Source organism: Macaca fascicularis, chromosome 12, assembly GCF_037993035.2.
Source record: "Macaca fascicularis isolate 582-1 chromosome 12, T2T-MFA8v1.1".
NCBI lineage: Eukaryota > Metazoa > Chordata > Mammalia > Primates > Cercopithecidae > Macaca > Macaca fascicularis.
The window spans coordinates 120,465,429-120,479,386 of NC_088386.1; the positions used below are offsets into that span (position 1 = coordinate 120,465,429).

General features: G+C 37.5%; 1 protein-coding gene across 3 annotated transcripts in view; it reads right to left on the bottom strand.

The window, feature by feature from the left end:
* The window catches only part of CUL3 (cullin 3), a 113,509-nt gene that overhangs the window by 42,414 nt on the left and 57,137 nt on the right, over positions 1-13,958 (bottom strand). The window lies entirely within an intron of this gene.

Below are 13,958 nucleotides of genomic sequence, written 5' to 3' on the forward strand. Positions count from 1 at the left end.
AAATATGAGTACAATTCTTGTGAACATAATAATTATTGTGTGCTACAATAACAAATAAAGGAAATAAAACTCCAACAGCAATCATTTTTCAGGTGAGAAACATTTCAAACGATCTTAAGTAATGTGGAACTTTCTAGCACCTCTCAAGTTATATAAAGTTAAGTTTTTACAACTGACAATGTATAAATGGTGGCCCATTTACCTTAAGAAAAAGGGGACAAAGGAAGCATCACAGTCAGAAACAAAAAAGCAAGTAAAAAAGGTAAACAGGCAGCACACTTTCTCCCCAAAGCCACAGCATATTCAAACAAGGTTCATTCTTAAATACTGTACTTGAAGAACATACTCTTGGAAGTAAAATTGAGAGCTGAATAAAGTACGGATTTATACAACTTAGACTGTTACTGATAAATATTAAAAGGCTCTAATGCATATAATAGAGCAGCATTAAGTATTACATAATTAAAACACCTCTACTTACTTGCACTTCAAACAGATTATACTTTCAAGTTCTTACCAACATGATTATAGATATCTCAGTTAATAGAGCACAGACAACCCAGAAGTGTTGGTTATAAAAGTTCGGTCTTGTGCATTCCCTGAAAATCCATATTGATAGCAAAACATACTGAAATAAAACTACTGTTTAATTCCCTTCTCATCTCAACAAGGATCTCTCTGGGCTTTCGTGGGTCTGAAATAAGTCTTCTAAAATTATTAAGTTATTACATGTTTGTTCACGCTTAAGTACTTTGGAAAGAAAGCCCATAACTTTCACCAGATTCTTGAACATGCATCTATAGGTTATAGCTAACGATAAGGTGAACATGAAGAGAGCTCTACCATATTAACAATGTAACCCGAATATTATTAATCAGCTTTCCAAACTTCTTTTTTTTTTTTTTTGAGATGGAGTCTCATTCACTCTGCTGTCTGGGCTGGAGTGTAATGGTGCCATCTTGGCTCACTGCAACCTCTTCCTCCCGGGTTCAAGCAATTCTCCTGCCTCAGCCTTCTGAGTAGTTGACATTACAGACATATACCACCATGCCTGGCTAATTTATTTTTTTGTGGAGTCGGGGTTTCACCAGTTGGCCAGGCAGGTCTTGAGAGTCCTGACCTCAAGTGATCTGCCCACCTTGGCCTCCCAAAGTGCTGGGATTACAGGCGTGAGCCACCATGCCCGGCCCCAAACAATTTTAATTAAATTCTCTACATGCAGTCCTTGCTTCCTATGACATCATTCCTCCAACCTTCTCCTTTCGTTCATCTTGTATGATGGTATACACCTAATAACAAGGAAAGCTATTTTTTATATTATCTTCTTTAGTGCTCACATTTCTACATTCTATATAATCTCAGCACGAGCTCACAGTTTTCAAATCTTAACATCAGTTTTCATGAGTTCAAAATTTTCATTGATGACTTCGAAGTTTTTGGACTTCACACTTCCATCCTCCAGATCTTAAATTCAAAGTTTCCCTCTGACCACATCCCTCTTTTTTTTTTTTTTTTCCGGATACGGGGTCTCGCTCTGCCACCAGGCTGGAGTGCAGTGGTGCGACCTTGGCTCACTGCGACCTCCACCTCCTGTTTTAAGCAATCCTCCTGCCTGAGCCTCCTGAGTACGTAGGACTACAGGTGCCTGCCACCACGCCCAGCTAATTTTTGTATGTAGACACAGGGTTTCACCAGGTTGGCCAGGATGGTTTTGATCTCTTGACCTTGTAATCCGCCCACCTTGGCCTCCCAAACTGCTGGGATTACAGGCATAAGCCAGCGAGCCCAGCCTCCTTCCTTTCTTTTGATGGCTACTATTCTTTTTTTAGTACTCTGTTGCCAGCCTGGAGTGCAGTGGTGTGTTCTCAGCTCACTGCAATCTCTGCCTCCCAGGTTCAAGCGATTCTCCTGCCTCAGTCTCCCAAGTAGCTGAGATTACAGGCACCCGCCACCATGCCCTGCTAATTTTTGTATTTTTAGTAAAGATGAGGTTTCACCATGTTGGCCAGGATGGTCTCGATCTCCTGACCTCGTGATCCATCACCTGTAAACCTCCTCTTTCATCTCATAAGACCTCCAGGCCCAACCTTTCCCTACTGTCATGGTAATTGTGTTTTACTTCTCAGCACAGAATATGTACATAATAAAAACTAGCATAAATAATTCAAAAAGCAACAAGAATCCCTTTTATTATAAAAATAATCACTATTACTGCTTAAATTATTTTACAAATTTGATTTTTCTAAGTTCTACATATAAGTATATATTGTACAGAAAAGCACCAGAGACAGGAGAATACCTTTTAACCAATGTGATCAAAACCACTATCTGAATGGTTAAAGACAGCTAGTAAAAACAGTAAAACTATTATAACATATACAAACACTTGCATCTTAAACATTTTAATTTAAAAATATAAACGTTCATTCAGACATCAGGACTTTCTCTGAAAAATAAGTCCTGTGACTGAAGTTCAAGATTGTATACGTACAGGCCAGGTGGGGTGGCTAACGCCTATAATCCCAGCACTCTGGGAGGCTGAAGCACTGGGATTACTTGAAGTCAGGAGTTTGAGACTAGCCTGGCCAATATGGTAAAACTATGTCTCTACTAAAAATACCAAAAGCTGGACGTGGTGGTGCGCGCCTGTAGTCCCAGCTACTCGGGAGGCTGAGGCAGGAGAATCAGTTCAACACAGCAGGAGGAGGCTGCAGTAAGCCGAGACTGTGCCACTGTACTCCAGCCTGGGTGACAGAGCAAGACCCCATTTTGAAGATAAAATAAAATAAAATAAAATAAATAGTGTGCTTATAAACACTCACACATAATAAATTGTATAGCACTCCTAGTTCAGTTTCATTAAGGTGAAGCATGAACTAGAGGCATTTATGAAGTAATCTCAATGTAAAATCCTTCTAGAGTTACTGTTTTCACTCCAATGTCTTAAATTACCTACATTTAATTCAAACCACTATGTAGCCATTTGCTTTTATGAAGTCTTTACAAAGCATTCAACCTAGCTTGCCAAAGTTTTATTTTTTCACAAGATTTTATCAATTTACACAATATTAAATTATATATTAATAGTAAGAAGTACAATTCAAATACACAGGTTTGAAAAATACCACACAACTTCAATAAGGACAAAGTTAAACTGGTAAGTGAAGAATATGGAAGATTATACTGGAAAAGTAGCCTAACAGTAGTAAGAGAACCCTTCATCAGGATTTGCAGCTAGAATAGAAAGTACTGCAATTCTGACAATTCCTTTGTTCACTCCTGCTTTCAGTCTCTATAAATTTCCTTTTCTGGTCATTTCATAGAATTATCCTGTAATACGTAATCTTTCGTGTCTGATTTCCTTCACTAAGCATAAAGTTTATAAGGCTTATTAATGTTGTAACATATAACAGTATTTCCTTCTTTTTAGGGCTAAACAGCACTCCACTGCATGGACATACTACATTTTGCTTATCTATCAGCTGACGGATATTTTGGGTTATTTCCATTTTTTGTCTATTATGATTAATGTGGCTATAAATATTTGGGTACAATATTTTTGTGGACATATGCTTTCATTTTTCTTGGGTGGATTCTAAGAGAGGAATTACTGGACTGTATGGAAATTATCAAACTTTTCTAAAGGTGATCTAACAGTTATGGTAAATTTTTTAATACAAAACCTCTAATAATAATAACATTTGATGTGAAGTTAGGAATTCTTTATATGATCCTGGCTCTATTGTTAACTGGCTATGTGACCTTAAGTAAGTCACTTATTCATTGTGGCCCTCAGTAAAACAAAGTGCTGGTAAAGATACTCTCTAAAACATTAATATATTTCCTATGAAGCTTAATCCTCTCACCAAAAAATAACATACATGCAGGATCAAATACAAATACACTTCACTACTTCTTCCCTTTCTATTTGTTATCGGTCTCCCATGGCTTGGATTTCCCCCGTCCCAACTTTAAGCGCAGTGATGGTATCACTACTAAAGGAGGTAAATCTATTACCTGATGGCCTATTATGTCTGCTATCTTAAGCCCTCTGGCAAAAAGGCAGAAAGACACCAGTCACAACTGATAAATTCTTCAGGTATGCTGTGTATAGAGGAAAATGATGCTTCAGTAAAGGAAGCCAAGGCATGAGATGAGAACACATACAGTTTTGTGCACTCCAATCCAAAAATCTGAAATCTAAAATTCTCCAAACTCTGAAACTCTGAGCATCAACATGATGCCACAAGTAAATTCCACAACTGACCTCATGCATCAGGTTGCGGCCAAAACTTTATTTCATGTACAAATTACTTAAAATATTGTATAAAATTACGTTTGGGCTATGTATATAAGGTGTATACAAAACAGAAATGATTTTTATGTTTAGCACATGGGTTCCATCCCTACAATCTCTCATGTATATGCAAATATTCCAAAATCCCCCAAAAATGAGAAATCTGAAAACACTTATGGTCACAAGCATTTTGGATATGAGATAAAATCAACCTGAAGCTGGAAGGTGCAGGCAGAACATACAATGTTTAAAGCCATAGGATACCGTGGTATAAGAGCTAAGCCTTTGTCTTTCAACTTGAGACAGTCAAGATGTGTGTGATTATAATTAAATGACACATAATATTAAGAAAAACTTGATAACTCTAAAATTTCATTAAAGATAACAAAGAGCTAATAAATGGAGAAGAAACACAGAAACTTAAGTCTGGCTCTATAAAACTATTAATAGTAATACTAAATAACCATTTATATTAAATGTCTGACACATATGATTAATTACCATCAAGTACAATTAAGGGTACAGATGCGTAACCCTTGAGTATTTATGTGTGCATATGTTAAAGAGAAATGTAGACATATATTCACAGTAAACTTGTGATATGCACATGATATGATTCTAGTATCATTTAAATTCTTGTGAGGTTTTAATTTTTATGTGTCTATTTTTAAAGATTTTTTAAAAGCCCCAGCTACGGTTAACCTCTAGCAATCTCAAAGTATGAAAAAGATTTTAAAAATCATTCCAAAAGAGAAAAAAAAAAAAATCAAAGACTGACTTTAAAGTGTCTTAACCCCACGATCTGACCAAAATGTAGTACGAGTTTGACATTAGTCCTTATCTACTAAAGAGAGCTTAGCAGAGATAGAAAGTTGGTGGCTGCTTCTATCTGCCTTTTTAAAGCCAAAACAGGCATTTTAAATATAAAATGTTCTGAAAAACATGTCTGAAAGCCTAATGTGAGTCAAGCATTATATTTATATAAAGAGATGTGAGTTTCATCACCACAGAGATAAATCACATTTTAAATCTCTACAGTTCTCTCTCAAGGGTTGCTATTCCTTGCCCAAGCAGGCCTACAATGAGCAAAAACTTTCACAAGCTAGACAGGAGCCAATGGTGGGGACACATCTCATGACCCCTTTTTCACAGCTGGTTCTGCATCGGACTTCATCCATACAGTAAGCTTGATAAACCAACTTCATTTGTAACATAAGCACTTCATTTGTAACATCTATCTCACAATGCTATTCCACTCATTTCCACTTCTAGTTCTGAAAATAAATAGCTTTTAAGACCAACTTCCCTGCCAAGAACTATAAAGGCTGGATAAAAAATACAAAAGCACCACCTGTTTTAAAACATCAACTAGGACAGGCAGGTCTCCAGGAGCTGGAGTGGAGAGAAATGGAGTCTTTCTAAGCCATAAGAAAAGGAAAGCTCAACCAGGTGACCTCCATGGAAAACTCCTGCAAATGCTTACTCAAGACCTAGGACTCTTTGCGTGCCCAGAAGACACGAGGACACCAACAAACAAAATGCTTGGCCCTACAAGACCACAGATATTACTACTTCCACCATCTTGGCAAAGATGTGCCTTTTCCTCTTCACCTTACCAACATACCTAAATAGTTAAATGATGTATAAGAAATCAAATTCAACACATAAAAGTATGCTCAAAGGTGTCAAGACACAAGATGCAAAAACACAGTTCCTTTTGAAGCTAAACCTACACAAAGTCAATGGGTGTCTCTTCAAGTGCGCTAAATAGCTTCATTACTCAGGGAATGGCATTACCAACAAATCAAAATAAAAGTTAAAATAAAAACAAAGTTGAAAATGAAGTCCAAAAAACAATTTAACTCTTATTACTCTTAATTTACCCGCAAAAAAAGTTTAGTAAATATTTTTCACAGTCATTATGTTACAGAAAAGCAAGCTAGGATAAATGGGTTCTGGGCAAAATTAATGGTACACCCAAGGAAAGAAACAACTTAAAAATTGTTATTTTATCATTCCTATCCTAATGTTTCATTTGTAACTATGAGTAAACAGGTGTTCGAGAAGCAAATTCTAAAACTAACCTTTAGATCACATTCAACTCTGAAAGTTTAGTATAAATACAAGAGTCCTCTGGTTCTATTACAAAGTTTAACGGAGCTTTTAATAACATGTTTGCTTAAAGTCCAGTAGTTTAGTACTTTTTTTTTTTTTTTTTTTTGAGACGGAGTCTCGCTCTGTTGCCCAGGCTGGAGTGCAGTAGCACGATCTTGGCTCACTGCAACTCCGCCTCCTGGGTTCAAGTGATCCTCCTGCCTCAGCCCCGCTAGTAGCTGGGATTACAGGCATGTGCCACCATGCCCGGCTAATTTTTGTATTTTCAGTAGAGACGGGGTTTCACCATGTTGGCCAGGCTGGTCTCGAACTCCTGACCTCATGTGATCCACCCGCCTCGGCCTCTCAAAGTAGTTCAGTACTTTTAATACTACTACTAATAGACCAAGGATGGTTATTTGTTAGTACTCATTCACCTATACTCTGCCTGGTCCCACATATGGCCAGTAGTAGCTATTTATTTAGGGGGGGAAAAAAGGAGTTAAACATGTGTGAATTGCTGTGAAAGTTGGTTTTTTAAGTTAACTGTCAAGCTGCTTAATCAAACTCTTAAACAGTTCTTTCAGTTTCTTATTCTCATACTAAGAACATCTGTAACTGTTTTTGTCTACTACTGTGAAAGAGGACAGGAAAAGACAAATGTAAACAGGGTTAAAAAATCTTTATAAATATTAAATACTTATTCTGCTAGTAAGCTAGAGATAAACCCTGAAAAGTTAAACTCATATTTAAAATTAAAAAAAAAAAAAGAGGCAAATAACTATAGCAAGTCTATCAGAACATGTTAGAACCTGCCTTACCAAATGCAATCACTAGGGTAATCCTCTATTAACAAGTAATAAAACATTTTCAAATAGAGTTCACTTTCAAATAATGAAATAAATACAGATTTAAAAAGGTTTAACACAATGAAGACAGAAATAGAAAAATTTTAAATGAGCAGAAAAGTAGCAAAAAGTTTCTACTGCAGAATCATAGTAGGGGGGAAAAAAGTCTAATTATAATTAGATCCAAGTTTAAAGAACTGTGTCAACACTTTCCGCGATGCCAGTAACTGACTACATTTCTAAAACAGCACCAGTAACTTATGAATTAGTAAATTGTACAGACAGATTAACATTTCTAGATATAAAAATATTACTGATAAATTTGGTAGAGAAGCATATGATATGGTGTAAAAAAACCTGGTGTAGACTTAGCCACTACTGAAAAGCTCAGAGTTTCCATCACAGTAAAATTTTCTTAAAATCTTTCTTGGGAGGCTGAGGTGGGTGGATCATGAGGTCAGGATAGAGACCATCCTGGCTAACACAGTGAAACGCTGTCTCTACTAAAAAACACAAAAAAATTAGCTGGGCGTGGTGGTGGGAGCCTGTAGTCCCAGCTACTTGAGAGGCTGAGGCAGGAGAATGGTGTGAACCCGGGAGGCGGAGCTTGCAGTGAGTAAAGATCATGCCACTGCACTTCAGCCTGGGTGACGGGGCGAGATTCCGTCTCAAAAAGAAAAAAGAAAAAGAAGAAAAAAAAATCCTTCTCAGGGGTCTGAAAATTTTTAACAAGAAAAACATAGTTGTGAAAAAATTCTATTTAAAAATACTTTTCATTTAAGAATTGTCTACCAAGGTATTAGACAAATCAAACCCATGTTTCTCTAAAGTTGTGTAAACTGCAATAAATCATAAAATAAAAACACTGTTCTCTACTTCTACTTCAAATTTAATAATCTAGAGGTCAGAGGAAAAAAAAAGTTAATCACACTTTGAGGTCTTACAGCAATGAATTTATAAGACTATCTTTTAGGAAAGAAGACCTGTATTAGAGAAGCAGTACAATTCAGTGGTTCAGAGCACTGATTCAAGAACCAGACAGCCTCTGTTTCAGTCTTGTCTCTGCCATTTACTAGATGTGACCTTAGCATCTGTCTCAGTTGCCTCATCTGTAAAATAACATCTACCTCAAAATGTTATTCCACCTTTAGCACTGAAAGAAAAGCTTTTGTAAGACCAACTCCCCTGGAAGGAAGAACAACTACAAAAGCTGGATGAAAATAAAAAGCTACTACCTCATACCCATTAGAAGAGTTACTATCAAAACACACACACACACACACACACACACACACACCCCACAAAATAACAAAATAACAAGTTTTGACAAGGATGTGGAGAAATTAGAGCTCTCGTGCACTGTTGGTGGGAACCTAAGATGGTATAACTGCTGTGGAAAGCAACGTATCAGTTCCTCAAAAATTAAAAAAACAATTAACATAGGACCCACTAATTCCACTTCTGGGTATACACCCAAAAGAAATGAAAGCACAGTCTTGAAGAGGTATTTGTACATCCGTGTTCATAGCAATATTATTCACAGTAGCCAAAAGGTGAAAACAACTCGTGTCCATCAACAGATGAACAGATAAACAAAATGTGGTCTACACATACAATGCAGTATTATGTAGCCTTAGAAAGAAAGTAAACTCTCACATAAGCCGTAATGCAGATGAACCTTAAGGACATGCTAAGTGAAAGATGCCAGTCACAAATGGACAAACATCTTATGATTCCACGTACATGAGGTAATGAGTGATCAAATCATAAACAGAGAAGGTAGAATGGTAGCTGGCAGAGGCTTGGGCGGGGGAGGGAAATGTAAAGTTACTGTTTCGTGGGTACAGAATTTCAGTTTTTGCAAGATGAAAAGAATTCTGGAGAGGATGGTGGTGACAGCTGTACAACAATGTGAACATACACTTAATAGCTCTGAACTGCACACTTAAGGATAAGATGGTAAATTTTATATGTATCTGACCACAATTAAAAAAACAAACCAAAAATCCGCCGTGTTTAAAAGCATCAAGAGTAACAAAGGCAACCCAGACTTATGGGGCCAAGATTCCGGAGAAAAGGCAAACATACTGAGAGGAGCCCCATACCACCAGCCTTCACTGGTTCCCTTCCGTCATCTGCTGTATTTGGAGGACTGGAAATAAGAGCCCAACCAGAAAGACAAAAGTGGGGTTGGTTACCAAGCAGCTAGGACTTAAGAGGGTCAAGGTTCTGAAGAGGAGAGAAATACAAAGAGCCACCATTTCTGCAAGAAATTTTTCACTGAGATGTTTACTGATACAGCACCCCAAGCGAGGGTGATGACACCAAGAATCCAAACAGAAAGTATCAAAGGGAGGCTGAAGATCTGTGCTGAAGAGACAACTGTTAGAATTCTAGGAACATTAATTCAGAAGGCAACCTGGCAAACACTTCAGGCTTTCTTTCAGTTCAGACCCCAGAGGAACTATGCTCTGTGAATAGGTATGTCCTGGAAATAAAGGCAAACTGTTAACAGATCAACACTAACAAAGCCTAAAAGCTAGCCTCAACTAGATCATGGTGATCTGACTCTACTTTACCTGCCTGCCAAAACAAAATTAAATTTACTTTGGAGGAAGATATCATCCAGGGCCTCCACAATTTTTTATACACAATACTGGAATTCAAATTTTAAAATACCATGCTTGACCCTTTCCCCTACAAAACACAACAAAAACAACCCAGGATCAAAAGTATAAAAACCAAAGAAAAAACCCCAAGAAGTCAAAATGTTCTAAGACCTTTACCCTACCCAGAAAGTGGTAAGAAACAAAACAAAAAACTAATATAATGCATATAATCTCTACGGTAACTACTAAAATAACAACAACATGTAAATAATAAGCTAATGGGGGGTGGGGATAATAAAATACACTTATTAATCTAAAGAAAGCAAAAAAAAAAAAAAACGCTGAGAAAAGGAAGAACAGATGAGAGAAAAAAATAGGACAGTAAATTTAAACCCAAATGTATCAATAATTATTTTAAATGTAAACAAACTAAATGCTTCAATATATGGAACAAGTGATATATGTTAAAACTCTGGGTTTATCATAAACTCTATTAAACAGAGTCAATTAATGTAATTCTTTTGCACTGAGGCAATTGATACAGCACAGTAGTGAAGACGATGAGCTTTAGAATCAAATTTTAAATTCAAATTTCAATCACAAACACTGCAAATTCAAAGGCTTAAACCCAATGTTCTACTCCAGTTATTTAGCAAATGTATGATTTTGACAGGTTAGTCTCTCTAACCTCAGTTCTTAATCTTTCTAACCTCAGTTTTTCATTCACAAAAATGGAGAAAACATTCAACTTTAAGGTCAAGTATTTAAAACGTGGCACAGTGACACAGGTATGTAATAAATGATATTTGTTATGTATTCGGAAAAACATTTACTTTCAAAGAAACACAATACATTTTTTTTGTTTTATTGATCTCCCAAAGTACTGCTTAAAAATAACAAAAATAATAATAAAATAATATTGTTAGGATTAAATAAATCAATCTACATAAATTGCTTAAACAGTGCCTGGCACGCACCAAAGGTGACAGTATTATTTGCTCTTTTGAGTAGCAGTACTGGGGAGACTATAGCCAAGGAAGGCTTACATTAACCCACTCGAAGAGTTCCTAAAGAAACTGTGATCAACTTAATCTACCCACATCTCCTGTTTTCTTCCTTCATTATTGTAATTCCTCAGGCACCACATCTAGCTGTTCACTTTCAGTTTTAAGATGGTATAAAACTTTAGAGCTAAAAGCGCTCTAACATTTAAAATAATCTAATCAACATATCCTTACAGATTCCTTAGACAGGCTTTCAGGCACCCATAAACCCCTTGAAACTGCACAAAGTATGTGTTCTGTAGTATGTGGATGCACATATGCCTGCCTCTTCCAGAAGACAGTTCACGAAATATGATCATTCTCCCAAAAGATAAGAATCAGAGCTCTTGTCCAATAATTTTACAGATAAGGAAGCAAGACTCTTGAGAGGGTAAATAACTTAAGCAAATTAATGACAAAGCAGGAACTAGTTTCTTAATTCACATTAAACATTTTTCTCACTACTCCAAACTTCCTATGCACATTGTCAGAGTCCACTTTATGTACAAAAGTTCATTCCCTTTACTCTATCAAGATGTGATGTATTTCTGGGCTGGGTGCTGTGGCTCACACCTGTAATTCCAGCACTTTGGAAGGCCGAGGCGAGTGGATCACCTGAGGTCGAGAGTTCGAGACCAGTATGGCCAATATGGTGAAACCCCGTCTCTACTAAAAAATACAAAAAACTAGCCGGGCGAGGTGGCGGGCGCCTATAGTCCCAGCTACTCGGGAGGCTGAGGCAGGAGAATGGCGGGAACCCGGGAGGCGGAGCTTGCAGTGAGCTGAGATCCGGCCACCGCACTCTAGCCTGGGTGACAGAGCGAGACTCCGTCTCAAAAAAAAAAAAAAAAAAAAAAAAAAAAAAAGATTAGCTGGATGTGGTGGTGGGTGCCTGTAATCCCAGCTATTTGGAAGGCTGAGGCAGGAGAACCGCTTGAACCAGGGAGGCGGAGGCTGCAGTGAGCTAAGATTGCGCCACTGCACTCCAGCCTGGGCGACAGAGGGAGACTCCATCTTAAAAAAAAAAAAAAAAGAAAAGAAATAATGTGCTCTATTACTTACCACAGGGTCTACACTTCATGTTAGGCAGTAATAAACACCAAATACTTGCCTTCCTAAACTTAATGGCATGGACTGCTAAAATCATCACTGCATACACTCAGAAAAACAGTTCACAAGGCACAGCCTGGGCAACAGAGCAAGGCTCAGTCTCAAAAAAAAAAAAAAAAAGTTTACTGTTCTACTTTTCTATTAATCTGTTTCAGATAGGAGCTGAAAAATATTAAATAACATTTTTAAATAGCAAGAAAAATTAAATAAAACAAAAAAGAAGCAGGAATTTAAGGAATGAAGAAACTCTTATTATCAGGCACATTATTAACCTTCACAGTATTTCATGATGCCCTGGTTTCCCAGACATAAGGCCTAGTACTTGGCTTCTGACAAAACTATAAAAAGATGCCAGGATATCGGACACCGGTCAGTCATAGCTATAAAAATTAGAGCACGAATGGGGAAAGCCTGTCTTAAAAAGACCTTTCTTACAAAAGCAAAGTCAAGTCAGACAAAATGTTGAAGAGGTGTAGCCGAAAAGTCACTGTATCCTGTTTTCTTCTAGTACATCATTCTGAAAGCAGAGAAGGTGCCAGGAAAATTCTTAATCTATCTGTGCTTTTCCAGAATACAGTTATTTTCAAAATTCTCTAAATGTGCAACCTAGAATACTGTGAACAAACTTTTTAAAGAGCTAAAATCATCAAAATCTAAGGAGAAAACACAGACCCACAGACTCCATCATCTCTATGTTCTCATCCTATCTTCTGGCCTCCACAAAGGCACACAAATTCTCCATGGTAGCTTTAGCAAATAGCTTATAGTATTCATCTCAACTCTGCTCCTTGCCACCTATTACCTTTGGTAACCACAACATTTGCACTAACGAGCAATCTGACACACTCCTTACAGATGCCTAAATTTCAATCTTCCATTTTATCAAGATTCCCTTCAGCCACACATTGATATAAGCAAATCTTGAACCTCATCATTAGAAGACATCAAGTAACTCTGGCATTGAAGATCATCTTTTTCTTCCCACCTCTCCTACTCTGTTACACTTGAAAGATCCTGCTTCTCATTCTCACTAGATCTCCAGGTCTACTGATTCCAAATATGTAATACTTCTATTTCCTGGACCATATGAGATTCACGTCCTTCCTTTAACAGCAAGGACCCACAGCAACCATTTCAAAAACGCTATCTTAGAATTCTCCCCAACACCCAAGAGGGAAAATTCTATCAGTGAGTTTTCCTTATTTTGAACACTCTTCTCTGAGACTGCGAAGTACCCTGGAAAAAGTACAAACTCTAACTGGCTCCACTATACAAAATTTGTGCCAACTCACCTAAATCAGCCCCTCACAACTATAGATAATCCATTTATTTACACTTAGTTGATCACAGCACAGTGAGCATTCCATTTTTTTCCTTGTATTAGTTTCTTATTGTTGCTGTAAAAATTACCACAAATTTGTGGTTTATCTATTCTCTTATATTCTAGAATTCAGAAAACTGAAATCAGTTTCAGTGGGCTAAAGCAAAGATGTTGGCAGCGCTGGCTCCTTCTGGAGGCTCTCAGGGAGCATCCATTTCCTTGCTTTTCTAGTGGTCATCTGTCTTCTTTGGCTGGTGCCCCCTCCTCCAGTTTCAAAGTGCATCACTCCAGTCTCTGTTTCTACAATCATATCACCCTTTTTCCCTGACTGACTCTTTCATCTCTCTGGTAAGAACCAGTATGATTACATCACGTCCAGGGGAACAGCCTGGGATAATCTCATGTAAAAATCCATAACATAATCAAATGTGCAAAGTTCCTTTTGCCATATAAAGCTAACATGCCCAGGTTTCAAAGATTAGTCATGGACATATTTTGGGATTGGGGGGCTGGGGGGCAGCCTACCACACTCCTTAAGGGCTCACAACTCATATGCTTCTGTCACCCTAAACTGATGGTCCTACCTTCTACCTTACTAAGGAGACTAGAATACCAAGAGAGTTCCTCAGCTTCTCT